Here is a 16014-nt window from a genome sequence, read left to right on the forward strand (position 1 = left end):
GGTATCACTGATCAGTTATTTTATGTTTTTATTAGTTTTTCAAAATTCTGGAATATAACCAGAGGTGTCTGTGCAGGGCCTGGAGCACGAACAGCCCAAAAATCAGCACTACTGCAGGAGTGCAGCCCTCTGCATGGCCACACTGATGGGATAAATGGCACCCACAGTGCTCCTGGGAGCCACACAGCCAGCAGGCCCTTGGGGCTGCATGCTCCCAAAGCAGGCTACCAAGTGGACAACGAGACAGCTGTGCGTGAAGAGCACAGGAGGTCCAGGGGCAGGTGGCGAGAGATCGTGTCCCCCAGCAGACTGCCCACAGCCACAGACTGCCCACAGCCACAGCCCTGCCTGCTTCAGCCTCACCTGAGCGGGGCCGCAGGAGGCAGGCTTGCAGAGAGGAGGGGTGCTCCTGTCAGTAGCACCTCTTTTCTGGGAGCAGAGCAAGCACATGGAGGCCTTAGCACATTGCTTTCGCGTGCAGAAAGTCCAGCCTCGAGCTGTAATATTTGCAATACAGAGATGGCACAACCCGCACGCAGGTCTCAGCAAGCTCACTGACCCTTCTACTTGCCTCCTGCCCACCTGATCCGTTCAGCAGCACCAGGACTTCTCCTTCCCCCAGAAGATCTCAGCTGTTCTCTAAAGTTTAATTACCCTAAGCACTAAGGGATAGCAACATCCTCCTCTCACTGACAGCTGACGTGGTAGGAACAGAAGCCAAGAGGCAATAATTTGCTGTCCCTGTGCAGGTTGACAGTGCTGCTCCATGATCTGTGCCTGCTCAACAGGCCTGTTTCCCACCTGTGGCACTGCAAGTGGCAGCAACATGTCTGTCTCTGGGAGCCTGGCTAGAAAAAACATCCTGTCAGCTGTAAGTATTTTATTTGTTAATCTCAGCAGGGTCCATATATTTACATCTGGTTTCTGCCTCTCTCAGTTTTCAAGGTATTTTGATTCCAGTAGAAGGACGCATCTTTATTGGAAGATACTCAAGACCACAGCTAGCAATAGCAGGCTCTTCTCATCTCAAAGAGTTAATTAAGACTTCCTTCTCTCACTCCTAAACTACACCGTGTCCTTATGCAGGACATTTGTTCGCTAAATCTTGATATAAAAAATATTTTGTTCTTTGCCAGTGACATTAACCTATGTGCATGCACACCTCAGACCATGTAAGAAGCATGACTACTGCCTGATAGCATTCCTAACGTGTTGTTGGTCATTATTTTTCACAGAAAAGTCACGAAAGGGTTAAATAAACCTGTTCTAGGTTTCTAAAATAGTCACAGGCTATAAAACTGAAGTCTTCCAAATCACAGACTGTTGCTTCCCCAACTTTGAAAGTGACGCCCTCTTTTATGAAGATACATACATCTTCAATATAAAATATACCAGATTTTAAATCATTTTCCTAATGTACCATCATCTATATCCTCATTAAGCTCATCCCATATTTCAGAAGCAATCGTGACATTCAAATATTAGTGCCTTTGCTCCACTCAGTCTGCTGTCTGTCTGTGTGCTCTCCTCCAGTTTTTCCATCTACAACGCTTATTTTAGCACTCAGAGTTCCAAGGAAGCCAGGAAAGATTTCAGTCGCTGGTATCTGGAAAAAACATCTTCAGACAAAACCCTGCAAGTCTGTTTGGTCTCAGCTTTCACTGCATGAGCACCAGCAGGGCACCCTGCAGCATCATCCAGCTGATGCAAAGCACCAGTCCAAGGGCAGTGAAAACTGCTTGCTTCTTTTTGTGCACAATAACTTTCTCCTTCCCTGAAATAACCCCAATAAGTTATTTTGCAGAAGCAAATATGTATAAATGACAGGATTCTAATATTGGAATGTTTCATTCTGGTGCAAACAGACAGCTCCAGTGTCCCCCTCTTTGCCCCCCTGCCCCTTGGGTCAGCCAGGAAACGTCCAGAACAACCACTACTGCCACACTGTGCAGCACTGTCTGTGACTTTGTTCGCATGAAGTAATCATCAAGTAAAGGTCAGAAATGTAGTAATATCTAAAATATGTACAATGAACATTCTAATCTTTCCTAGGTACTTAGGAACTCCCATTTTCTGCTCATGGATTTCAAAAGTCTTCTGCTAAACGTAACTCATATCAACAGAGACCCCAACCCACAAAAGGCATCAGCCCTCCTCCAAAGCAGAAGTTCCCATCTCTGGCAGTGGTGGATCAGAGGTGTTGGATAGGCCAGACTGGAGCAGGAGGTGACCACAGTGTTTTTCTCTGTGCTGAACAAGACAGATCTTTGTGAACTATGCACAGACAGGAAAAACATTTCAAGACTGAGCACATTTTAAAAACAAACAAACAGAAACTAAACAAAAAAAAACAACCAAGAAATCCACACCGCAGAAAAATGAATTGCTGTTTGCAAACACCCACAGAGCTGCCCATTGCTAATGAAATCCTTCATGGCAGCACACATGAAGAGACGATGCACTGAGAAGGAACAGACAGCAGCAGCCACTGCCCAAGACACAGGCCGGTGCGTTGCAAAGTTTGGGCTGCTTGAATGTATTTGGTTCCAGCAGCCTGCAGGCAGAGCACAAGCAGGTGCCCAGGGCCTTGGCCATGAGAGCCCATGTGGGGAAGGGGCTGCAGCTGCCCAGTGCCAGTAGAAAGTGCGAGGCCTGGACGGCTGGGCAAGGAAGCTGCCTCCAGCTCATTTCTAGCACAGGAGGAGGAAGGACATTGTGTACATTTCTGGGGGATATAGGGGGGCGAATCGAGCAAGCTGTTTTCCTGCCAAGGGAACACACACTCCTGCCAGCGTCTTGGACAGCAGGCACTGTGCAGCCCCTGGGCTCCAAAAAGAGCAAACACGTTGCAGTCCTGGCACCTCCATCTCCTCCCCAGCCGTTTGCAAACACAGTTATCCTCATCGGGTCTCTCTTTGCCAGAACGTGTGCTTAATCAGCTGAGCACATCAAGCACAGAGGGAAAGCAGTTTTTTATTGCAGACTGAAGTCAGATTTCAGTCTGAATTTTTAATGTGCTCTGGTCAGCTATTCGTTTTCTCTTTAATTTGTTCCCGACCACTTTGCTAGTGCTGAGGTATTTGTGTTTTTATTATTTATATGAGACATAAACCAAAAACACTTTCCACCCTAACTAGCAAAACATCAGGCTGTTTCTCTTGCACAAAAATGGTCTCTGGAGGCATGACAGCTATCTTCCTTCTCACTATGCTAGCCCTTAAACAGGCAAGGTTTTCTTCACGGCTGGCCCTACAGATCTCTGATCATAGCCATGCCAGCAGGCCTGTACCATCATACAACATGACAGAACACCAGTCCTGCATCCCACCACGCACTAGGCTCAACATCCTGTGAGGGCACACAGACAGCAGCCTGCCGGGCAACTTGTGTGCAGGACATTATTCATTTCAGTGTGAGTAGAAAAGCAGATAAACAGAAAACAAGTTCACTGATTTTAGCTGTGTGCTGTCCTGGAGGTGTGATTTGGAAATGAAATGTCATGGGCTGTTCCTGCATCCAGGAGCAGTTTTGGCAGAGCAGAAGGGAAGATCTCTTTGGAAACCAGTCTGAAAGATTGAAAATCATCTGGGCAGAAATGGCACCTGGCTTTACTTTCTGCTAGGTAAAAGGCCGGGAAGATAGCGATTCACCACTCTTTGACTTTGCCCTAGAGATATATTTCATAAAATCCTCAGATTTTAAAAAAAAAAAAAAAAAAGCTTCAGTTTATTGGTTTGTTGTCACTGCAGAGAAACTTTAGTTAATTCTATAGTAACTGCTTTGCCAATATGAGAGAAATCCATCTAATCTTTAAGCCAGTTAGCATGGATAAGAATAACCTCTTTTCATAGCATACACTTTGGGACAAGCTTCAAACCTACTGCACAAGCTGCCTGAAGTAGTTTATTCACTCAGCTTCCTGTTGAGCACATCTGTGCTGAAAAGATACCACTACACAGACATATGCTTTCAAACCCCTGCACCACAGCACTTCACAACCTTAAGAGCACAATCTCCAGTGCAATGACAAGATTTCCATCAGCATGATGGGAAAGCCTGACGCATACTGCTAACCACATGGCTTATTGAACGTGGATTAAGAGAAGAAAGCAGGAGGAGTGTGTAGTGGACAGAACATACATCTGGAAAGAGAGGAAATAAACCTAATTAAGAGCAGGAAAAGCTTAGGGAAGCAGCTAGGGACAAACAAACATCCTAATAATGATATGAAAAAGTCTGACAGCAAATTCAAGCAAAAGGACTTTTCTTCCCCAGTTATCTCAGCTAAGTCATTTCCATCACAACTCAGAAACAAAGTGTTCTTGGTGCTGGTTTTGACTAATTCACCAACACAGAGTATGACAACTGTTCCCTAGAGCCAAGGCAGAGAATACCTTTTGAACCTCCACAAACTGTCAGAATTTCTCTTCTGATTAAAAAATGTTCTTTCTGCATCCATCCAAACATGAAGAGGAGAGGAGGAGGTTGGCAAGTATACTATGGCAGCTATTTTGTGTATATTCTAATACACAAAAATGCCTGCAGCAAAGGATGAGCAAAGTGCTGTACAACTCACTTGATACTCCTTGAGCTGCTATCTATTTTACTTTCCAAATTTCATCACCAGTAGTGATGGCTGGAACTTTACACAGCTGCTTTAGGTACCACCACTCCATACTGCACCTGTCCTTACAGCCAACACACCACCAGACAAAGAGATAAAAACAGAAGTAATGCTAACACTGTGATAAGCCTGGAGCTAGAAGGAAATTGCTGAACAAAATGTTCTCTTTCACAACAGCATTTGTTTCTAGCAGTTATCTCAGAAAGTTCCTGTTAATGACCTTCTGTATCTTAACTGATCTGAGCTGCCTTGTCCAAGGTCAGGTAGTATGTTCTGCTAGACCTTGGCTTAGCAGTGACCAGACTGGAGAGTACATGCTTATCTTATCCATGTTAGTATGGTAGAGACCTAAAAAGCTCAGGATATAGCCTTGATTTTTATAAATCATCATGCAAAAGAATCCTGAAAATTCCTATTAGATTACAAAATGCAAAGCCCTCAAAATTATAATTATAAAACAGACTCCTGAGAATAAGTGGAATTACTTTGGAATCATTATTCCCAACTCTTGCAACAAAACTGTATTGAAATTCTTGCATCTCTGCTGGATTTCCAGCTTTCAGTTTCAGCTGTAAACATTCAAGGAAATAACGTTCGTGTTTCCTGTTTTCCCCAGAGGAAAGAATACATAGAGCTTTCCAAAGCCTTGTGAATTCCTTCAGCACCTCCTAATTGAGATCTTCCTTGCCAAAGAATGAGTATTTTACCTTGTGGTTGTTCTAAAAAAAATGTGTTATGATGTGCTGAACATTTTGTCAGCATTACGTTCATTAGTCTATTTTCATGCGCTTGACAGTAATTCTGTCCCTGGATGAACAGCTTAAAGTCCACAGTCATTTATGCAAGGGTATATATAAAACAGAGTTACTGAGGACAACATCACAGTGCTCAAATATTACAAGCATCCAACCTTCTGAAAATGTGGGCCTGAAGAAAAGAGATACTACCCTGTTCTACCAAGGAGGCCATTTGCATTGTGTCTGAGAATGACAAGAACCGTGGCCATGACCGAGAAGCTTGGCAGAGGCCCTGTCAAGCAAATCAGTTACAAATCTAAGTGCAGACCAACATAGAAGCTGGCTGGCTACCAAGTGGAAAGGGCCCAGAGAAGAGGCATTTCTTCTTATCTTAGGGGTTTTTGTTGTTGCTTTTTTTTTTTTCCCTAATGTACTTGTTCTTAGATACATTATTTAATCAAGGTTGGAAAATCTCCACTGATCTGCTCATTACCTTGACAGAACAGGACTTCACAAGATATTCCAGTACATCTGAACTCAATTTAAATTAGAGCAAATGAGAGGAATTTGCAAAGTCTGCCATGCCAAAAGAGTGCAGGTCCTTGCTTAAAGCACAGGGACAAACAGTACCTGCCATCAAAGTGGGGAGCATGCAAAAGATTAGGAACATTGCACAGAAAAGTGAAAACGATTGATGTCAGTTTTAAGGAGGAATGTTTAGTTTTACAAACAGTACTGTTTTCCTCAATTGGGTACATCTGAAATGTAGCTCATTGTTGGCTTTCTACTAACCCTAACTATAAACTGCATTTGAAGCCTATGCCTTGCAGTAACCCTAACCCTCCCTGACCAAGACTCAGTCTGCCCACTGGAAAAACTTGTCAAGATAAGGCCAAGCCTTTCCTTTCACAGTACAACCTCATTTGGAGCTCAAGGGATTTTGCTTCTACTATGATTTTACAGCAAATTCAAGCTTACAACTAGGAAGGAAAGCAAAGTCTGTTGCTGTGGGGTTAAAATAATGCTGCTAAAGGAACTAGTGGGCTGCACAAGGATTTCAGCCATAGCCTCCAGACCTTGCTTGGTGGCCCTTCTTAAAGGCTCAGCCCATACCAAGAGTTAGAAGAGAGACAAAACACAGAGCTCCAGGCAGACTGTGGCTGCACAGTCCATCAAAGAAAGAGTTAGGACAGAGAAACAGCCAAGAGCTCCAGACGGAGTTGGGCCACATAGGGGCTACCAGAATGAGGGAAGGACTCTTGAAAGATGCAACCACTAACAAACTTGTTTATCTTGATCATTTCTGTAGGTTGTGGGATGATGCTCAGCTCTTGCTCAGAAGCAGGGCTTGGTTAAGGTTTAGGAGAGCGACAGAGCCCAGAGCTGCAAGTAGAGCCAGATTGCAAAGAGGCAGACAGGAGAATAGCTCAGCTGCACAAAAGCTTTACTCCTGGAAAATGCCTGGGCTATAAACTGGGCATTACTATATACTAATCAGTCAGAGTTTGGAGTTAGGGCTCCAAGGGGATGCCAAAGGGAAGTAGTGTTGTGGAAATATTCCTCTGGGCTATAATTGAGGCCTCACAGGTAAAGGCACAACTCCCAGCTAGGATAGATAAGAGCAGTTTTCTCACAAAGATAGATCAGCTTGCAGTCAACCTGCATTGGAAGCTGTAAGCACAGCACTGTGGCCATTTTCTTGTCTGAGCAACGGTATTTTATGAAGTCAAAACACAAATATTAACACTATGCTACCTGAATGTATTAATTGTTTCCTTATGTCAATTCTCATTCTGGACTCTGGTCACTGATGATGGAGTACGGATTCAAGAAATAAATAGCTCTGTAATGCTACAGTGTTTGCTGGAGTCCTAAAATAGGAAAGGGAAGTGGTGAGATGGAGTTCCATATGACATCACACTACTTGCACAAGGACAGAGAACTAACAATGCTGAAGATGCTGTAAGCAGTTGTAGAGCTGTAAATACCGAAATAATTAAGGCAGGTGGTAAAATCCTCTTGAAGTAAAACTAACGCAAAGCTGTAATTCTAAAAGCAGAAGGAGAGATCAGTTGGCACAAATAGTCTATTCTGTGTTGGGAAGAAGTAGTCAAGGTTCCTTAGGGGTTAGATGCACTTTGCAATAAACACCACCTGCAAGTGCAGCACACAGCCAAGGGATACAGGGCGTAGAACAGGAAAGGGATGAGGACAGAAATCTTGCTATCCAGTCCCACCATTTTCAGGAAACAGTATCTCATACCAAAGTGCCTGGATGGTTTTCCTTGCCTTATCATTCAATTTTCCATATGGTTTAATAATTAATCACCTTGGCTGATGGTGCCATTTAACATTTTTAGGAAATCTGTCTTCTAAAACATTTCCTCAGATCATTTTGTAAACAGAGAAAGTTGCATAACACTGATTTTCCATGTAGGGCAATGACACAACCAGTCTCATTCCTGGAGATCTGCCACAAAACACGGTTGTACCAGTCAGTATCTTGTAATCCCATCAATACTAAAAACTAGCAGGAAGGGATAGGGCACAGAAAAAAATTGTTCGTTGGCTAAACAAACCAGTGCTAATTAAAGCAGATGTTGTACCCAGGTTACTTTCCATTGTACAGCAAAAGTGTCTAGTGAGGTCAGGCCATTGCACAACACTGTCTGCATAAAGAGGGAGGAATTCACTTTTCCAGACTTGGAGCTGTATCAGAGACAGCTCAGATGCATCCACAGCTGGTTCTTTTTGGACCCAGCACTGATGTGAGTAAGCACTGAGCAGCAAGTGATCTGGTGCGTGTGAGTCTTCTACTCAGAGCTGACAGGACACCACAGCCATATAGAAAGCACCTCAGACAGTTACAGTTTGGCCTTAAATAAAAATAAAAATATCCAATATACAGATATAGTCATCTTTAAAAAATTAAGCAATAATAAATATACTTAGTAATGGCAATATCTGGCTGTGCTTCCTTATTGATATCTAGAGCTAAATCTGATTTTGTGTCAGGCTTTCTGCCAGCACTGTGTACCAATTCCCCTGCTTTTTATTAAAACCAAGATCGTGCTATAAATTAACTGAGTTTATATTGTACTTGAGTCACTCTCTGTTGCTGCCCTCCTTTTTCAAACCTGATGATATCAGACTGCCTCTGTGTGCCTGTGCCAAAGCCAACAAATCTTATGCTCTTCCTAAGGCTTTTAGTATGGACCAGTGTTCTTGATCCTGTGCATTTCAGAAAAACGGGAAAGTTTACTGAATCAATACATTCTCATAGTTTCAGTGCTGTAATGTGAAGGAAGCATGGATGCGATAGAAAAACCTATTTGTGCTTGCTTGTATTGATTTCTTTCCTCTATTTACCTTGTCTCTTGAAACCTCATTCAACAACCAGAGTTGTTTAGATAAATAGCAAAGCATATCCAAAAGAAATAAGAGTAAGTGTCAAAGAAAATCCTTAGGTCAGCAATATTTAAACAACATTGTTTCAAACCAGCAGTATTTTAAGCAAGCCAACATTTCTTAGATTTCAGCATTAATAACGCACTTTTTTGAAGCTGCCAACTCAACGAGGAAAAAATGCAAAACACAGTGTATTTCATTTCCTGTATGTTAGCACCGTCACCTCTGTTAGAAAGCTGGCACTCCGTTATGTTTTAAAATAAAGTTATCTCACGTTCATCCACTTGAAGTGGATGAGAAACCATTTGCACAGGCTCCTGATGGGTGCTGGTAAGCTGACAGCAGGACTCTGGGCAGCCCAGCTATGTCTGCAGGCCTCTGAAATTGACTTGGTGGAGCACAGAGGGCAGTCAGCACCAGCTACGCTGTGTCCTGTCCCACCTGGAGGCGTACATCAGCATTTTTCCCCCTGACCCAGCTCAGGCATCAGTGCACAGTGCTATTCCTCTGCAGCGGTCCTGGGGAATTCCTCAGAGCTCAGAATCAGGAAGATACAGATTTACATATTAATGTAATGCTGAAGTATAAAAGGTCAGGAAAATGGAAGCAGCCCTAAGCACAGGCAGCTGGGGTCAGCTTGCAGACACTCAGTCTCCAAGCCAGCTCTGGTGCTGGGACAGCAGGACCATCACCTCACTCCAGGGACTTGCCTGCCCTCCAAGCCTGCCCCAGGGACATGCAGCCCTGTGCTTGCACCCGGGTCGCACAGGGCAGGCGATGCACACAGGATGAAAGTCGGCATGGTGTTCAGTTTCAGTGAAAGTAAAAGAGAAGCAAGCAGAAAATTAAGCCATAGGCCAAGTTCTTACTCCAATACAGAACAGCTTTTGTAAACTTTAGATATCACCTCAAATTGTGAATTTATTATTTTCACATCGATGTTCCTCTCTGCTTAGCAAGCTTGTTTTTCCTAGACGGCCTGCCCGCAGTCATCCAGCTATCCTCGCTTCCTATGAGCCAAGAGGCATATATTTTAAGTGCAAATAAAGAAATTCAGTGCTTATCTGATGGTCTGTTTACTCCTATATATCACCATTGTGTACAGACTGTAAATACTTTCCATGTGCTAGCTAAAGCATTCTCTCCATTTCAGCATCTGCACCACTCGCACTTGCAGTCTCTCAAATTAGCATTAATACATTAAGGCTGACAAAAGAATAAACACAGCTCCAGAGCTCTTCTCCAACCATTGCAGTACAACTTTCCTCTAACATACAAAATCCTCCACAGTACCTCAGTGTCCTCAGATTCAACAGCCTTGTTTCAGAAGTAAAACTTGAGAAAAGTAAAACATTAACATTTCAGACTGCCTTACCTTTGCACCAAGCCCCAATCCAGCTCTCACACCAAAGCCAGTGGCTCTCTATCTGCCTGCAGCACACCTGTGGGGCATTGCTGGCGGTCAGGTCACAGGTGCAGCCCATCAGTCTGGCCATGCTGTTCAGCTGAAAAACAGACTGCACTGGGTTCTAATAGCTGAAAGAGTAGCACCAGGCACATAGGAAAAATCCAGGTTGAGCAATTTAAAACTAAACACTGCTTTGGGCACCAAAAGCTCAAAACAATTCAGCACACCAACCTGATGGGGAAGCATTGGAACCACTGCATGCAATCCTATTTCACCAAAATCACTGTTCATGTGAAGAAATGTGGTCTCCTCCCACTTGCTGCACCCAGCAGATTTTTGTGGGCAATAAATTCTTATGGTCATGGGCAAAAATTGAAGTAAGACTTCTTAGTGTAATGTTCTATGTAAACCAATTCTGTAGTAAAAACATGAATGTCAGAGTAGCTAACTAGGACAGAAAAAGCCGTGAAACACGCTCCTGGGCCTATTGATTAAACTGACTAAATGGCTTTCTGTTAGGATAATGCCTAGATGACTGCACTGTAGGAAAGTATTTACATAACCTCAAACATCCATTTATTGCAGTGTATTAGACAGACAGATTTTAATTCACTGTTCTTTTACCCTCCATGCCTCCTTCCTTTGGTGTTTACTCGTCTCTCTTGTAACCCTTACTTCCAGCTGGCTGCACAAATAGGAAAATGTCTTCCTTTGCAAGCGAAGTCATCGTCAGGCTGAGAACTGGATGAGAAGATTTCTCTAAAAAGTTATAATGGGAATTCCTCAAAGAATTTGCTGCAGGAAGCCCAGCACTGCTGTGCCATGCTGTCTGCTGCTCTCACTCCTTCACCCTGTGGCACCTACAGCATCAGGTGAGACAGCCACACTGCTCCCAGCACAGTGCACTGCCCATATTGCACAAAATGGATTTCTCAAAAGCAATCTGTGCTTAATGCTATTCTCTAAGAAATCCCCAACCCAGTTTAGTTGCCCCTCACTCTTTCTCTACTGTCTCATCTCACTTCCTTTCCAGGAAGTCATCCTGGATAAGTTCCACACAGAGAAGATAACTTCTGGCCATAGCTTTTTCCTTCTTAATTTCTCTTGTTCATTTGAATGCGTTACCTGCTCATTCTCACCTGAGGGGAATGTTGGAGAAAAAACACTGCCATAGAAAAATTTTCTTCTTAATTACCACCAGTTGAAAGTTTTTATTGCTGTGTACATGTCTGAGTTCACAGGAGAGGCATAACAGGGTGTGTTGCAATTCAATAGATCATCAAAATGGGCTTTGTTTTAGCTCTAGAGGTCTTTAGGAAAATAAAGCCAAGATCCAGGGAAGATGTGAGATTCCTGCTGAAAGACTTCGTCAGGTCCCCATTGGGAGCCCACATGGTACTGACCTCTGCCAGCATCTGTGCCAGTGCATGTGTGTCAGCTGCCAAGGAACATCCTGCTATAATGGACAGTGAATCACCGTGTGCTGAAAGTGCAGCCTGTGATACATGGAGGGTGTACAATTCCCTTGAATTTTATGACTGATAAAAGAGCTATTTTCTTTCCTTTAGAAATGTTTTTTGGCACTGTGGAACAGCTTCACATGTCTGTATTTGTAGATCTGGGCAGTAATTTCTCTCCACAGACTTAAAATCTTACCCAAAGAGTTGAACTAACCAATGTATGCTGCCTGTACAGCCTTTCTTCCCCTTCCTCCCATTCCCCCCTTGCCTGAGAGCAGTGTGTGGTTTTACTGCCGTGGTTGCTGTTCTGAGGCATTTGGTGAGTCCTGAACACAAGCTGTGGCCAATCCGTTGTCTGCAGACTGTTTTCTGGAAGTATCTCTTTCACACCAAAGAGCTCAATGCCATGTATTAGTTGACTTCACCACGTGCTACTTCTCCCATGAGATTATCCACTTTTCAAACTCACTTTACTTCCAGACAATAGTGTCAAACTAGGGATATGCTTGCTTGTCCAAAATGCATGCTCAGAGGTGTGGACAGACCATGTTTGGTGCAGGAGGGGCAAAAAGCTGGAGGGGAAAAAGAGAAAGGAACCTTCCTGGAAAGATGGGTCACTGAAACGGCTTTAGACTTCATGGGTATAAGGAGTGGTTAAGCAGCTATAGCGTGTGGACACGCTTTAAAGCAATTTCTAGTTACAAACATCTGGAAACAGGCTCTGTGAATAGAGTTCACAGCGGGTGGGACAGTCACAGATGACTCACGTGTGACTAACACCAGCACTTCCCTTAGAGGCCAAGACCCAACGCTGCCTTGAGGACACACAAAGGCAGCAGCGCTGCTGGAAGCAATTCTCCACGTGACAGGGACTTGCACAGCTCGCCCCAGGACAACAACTTGTCACGTACATCACTGTGCATCTGGATGGGAAAGCAAAAGAAGAGATTGTGGGTGTTGGTCTCTGTGTTGCAATTAGGCCCAGAGCGACCAAAGACCGGCAGTGTCAGACAGAGCCTGTGGCTTTGCTGTGGATACCTCCAGAAATAATTAACATATTATTCATCTGCTTGAATGCACACTGCCCAGAACACCTGCTTCAATCTTCTCTGGGGGGCTTTTCAGTAAAACCTGTACAATTCACTGAGGCCTGAATAGCTCTGATGCTTTAATACTCACAACTTCATTTTGAAATAAGAGCTTGTGTTGCTGATTGGAGCTGTGGAAAAAGGTGTTACTGCTGCAGAACAAAACTCAGATGGCTGCAGAAGTGGGTGGGGTATGAACTGGGGTTTGGGGAAATATGGCTACAAGAGACCAGGGAGTAAGTCCTGCTTTCAATAGAAGTCTGACGGGGGAGGGGAATGCTGGGGTTCAAGGAATCATTTTTGGATCAGAATTGCATTGGCAGCTGTTCAAACTGGCTGTTTGCCACCTCATACTGCTGCTATTTGGTGCTACAGAGAAGCTTAGGCACTTGAGAGATTCTCTGCTGTTGTAAACAGACACAATTTGACCAAAGTTAAAGGAGGGAGCTGGTTTATACCAGCTGACAACATGGCCTTTAGTTTGCTCTAAAAATGACAAACTGTCTCTGAGTAACAGCAAACTGTTTTTCTGCAGAGGTGGCATTGATGCTGGGTACTGGCATGTGCCTCCAGCTTTCTTTCAATGCTGTCAAAAATCCTCATCCAATTTTGAAAGCTCTATGCAACATGTCATTATCCCAGCTGCAGACAGAGGCTGCACACCTGTGTGGCAGTGCCCTGACCTCCTCCAACCTCTTCCATGTAACTATTACCTTTGCTGAGTCATAAGAAATTTACATCACTGTTGTTTTTACACCAGCTCCACCGACAAATGCAGCCTCTGAGAATCCATCATTCCAATTCATTTCCATTCAGCTATAGGACTTCAAGGTCATCCGCTGATCCCAGCTGATCTCAGAACTGCTATAGGACCTCTCCTGTGCCCACCAGGGAGACAGGGAAGGTGCAGGGCTCCAGGAGATCCCGTGGTAGAGGAGGAAGTACAGGCTGGTGGCTCCCCACCTTCTTGCTCTAAGCCAGGACAGCCCATCGCTTTGAGATTTGAAAAGTGAGCGCAGCAAGGAATCATAACTTCCAGATGTAGAAAACTTGTTAGCAGGAGCACTGGCCTGCATACTCCAGATGCTTTCAGGACTATTCATATCCACATGCATTTACTCTCTATGATACATGTTGGTATTTTCCATTTTGAGTTCTCCCATTACTAGATGGAATAATACAGGCTTATATACTCACAGACACTTATATTTGAAAACAGAGCTGTATGAATGGATAGCTTTTTGATATCAGTTTTGTTCTTGATCAATAAAAGCATAGAAATACTATAAAATTGAAGCTGGGTCCCACAGAACCGTGTTATTTATCATTACTCTAAAAGAAACGCCACCAACACAGTAATTAAGCTTTCTTGCAACTTCTAAAAGAGAAAATAACAAACTTGTCATTGGTTTACAACTGTTTAACCAGCTGTTGACTAAGAAGTATGAGATCTGACTTCCAACACCGGTATTCTCAGCCTATTATGTAATTTTTAGTTTAAGCTCTTTTGCCTTTTCCTTTGAATGGAACAGTAATGCCATAAGCGAAAGTTTACAAAAGAATGCAACAGAGCAATCATTAGCTTGGCATAACCTTTCTCCTACCATTAGACAAAATCAATTGCACACAATGCCATGCCAGAGCTAGGCTGGAGATTACCTGTGACCTCCTCGGCAGGCAGCCCCAGGGTCAGGGGAGAGGCCAGTGGCCAGCAAGAACCTCTCAGTTTATGACAGACCCTTGTTGTCTAACATCTAGAAAACACGTCTCACTTCAGGGACACACATTTCAGGGAAAATACAGAAAAATTAAGTGAGTAGTGCCAGCAAAAACATGGGTGTACTTACAATAGCTTTGTAATGGGATAAAGAGTGTCATACAGAGTATGACAACGCTGTCCAGACAGAACCAGCATTCTCCATTAATCTCATAATCAACACATTGATTCAATTTTCCCTCTCAAACAATAACCTCATTGCAGATCTTCTCCTATTTCTGTCCTCAATTAATGACATCCCTTCTCACACCATCACACTTAAGGCATCACCAGCTTAGCTGGTGCCTTTATCTTCACCTTTCTCTTCAGATATGTGTTTGTGTTGTCCTGTATCTGGTCCTGTTCCTTTTGGAGCTGACAAATAACCTCTTGTGAGGAACTGGGAGTGGGTCTGAAGTCTTTAATCAGGACCCACTGTTGGGTTTTCTCCCACTTGATGCAGAAGAGTGAGGGAAAGTCTGGTTTTTGAACAGAGCCCCAGACCACGCTGGTGCCTTTTGCACCACAGAGATGTACAGAGAGGAGTGGGGACCCAGATCAATCCCCACACAACTCAGCAGCAGCAACAATTAGTCAAAAACCATTCACAACAGCTCCACCTCATGCTCTCCCATTGCATTTTCCCAGTTTGCCATGTTTGCACTCTTACAAGACTCTTTCCAAGACCTTCTTCCTCTGAGGAGCCATCTCCAAGCGATGCTGCTTTGTCCAGGCACCACCACAAAGTCCTCTGGGGCGGTGCTGGGCCCTGTGCTGCCATTTTGGGCTGCCTGACAGACTCTGAGGGTCCAGCCGGAGGAACCCTGCTCACTGCATGCCCTGAGGGCCGCCCATCTTGCTTCAGCAGGAGTGACACAGACAGGGACAAGCTCACTTTCATGCATGACAGAGGCTGGTATTTTGGATTCCTAAGCACAGTTTTCAGCAGTTGAGAACTTACCCAGAAAGCAGGAGTAGAGCTTCATCTGTCCGCCTCCTCACAATGCGAACATTCACCATCCAGCCAGCATGCCAGCACCTCAGTTTGTCATTTGAGTTAGTGATTCCTAGTGGGCTTTATTTATATCTTACAGTCCTGTTTCCTGAAGCAAAGACAGGCACTCAGAGCTGCTTGGCTTACGTAAAAAAAAAAAGGATGTCTGAAAAACCAAGCATCTGTTAATAAAGAGCTTATTGCAAGCCCAGATGTACCCCAAAGTTAACATCACAAGACCTGTCAGTAATAACCCTACTTGGATTGCTGATGCCCAGTCATCTGTAGAAGTGAATTTCTGGCAATAGCAGCATGGCCTGCAGGCCAGGGCTCTCACCATGCTCTGCCTGTGACCACGGGAGGGCCAGCAGCCCCCGTCAGCCTGCTGCGCCACACCAGCCTTCAGTGCTGTGTTTCCAGATGCTTTCCAACTGCTTCCTTCAGGATATTTTATCGCTCCCTGCCAGTGATTTAAACTTTCCATTATGTGCTTTGCCACTCAAAAATCCTGTGAAATCTTAAATATACCTGATGGAAAC

General features: G+C 44.1%; 1 long non-coding RNA gene across 1 annotated transcript in view; it reads right to left on the bottom strand.

Moving 5' to 3' along the window:
* LOC128072603 (uncharacterized) overlaps positions 1-15466 on the bottom strand; it is a 49901-nt gene extending 34435 nt beyond the window's left edge. Inside the window, exon 1 of the long non-coding RNA XR_008202374.1 lies at positions 15443-15466. This is a non-coding gene — a long non-coding RNA (uncharacterized LOC128072603). The remainder of the gene's footprint in view (positions 1-15442) is intronic.
* Between the last annotated feature and the right edge of the window lie 548 nt (positions 15467-16014).

This window comes from Tympanuchus pallidicinctus, unplaced genomic scaffold (assembly GCF_026119805.1).
Source record: "Tympanuchus pallidicinctus isolate F22 unplaced genomic scaffold, pur_lepc_1.0 scaffold7, whole genome shotgun sequence".
Lineage (NCBI taxonomy): Eukaryota > Metazoa > Chordata > Aves > Galliformes > Phasianidae > Tympanuchus > Tympanuchus pallidicinctus.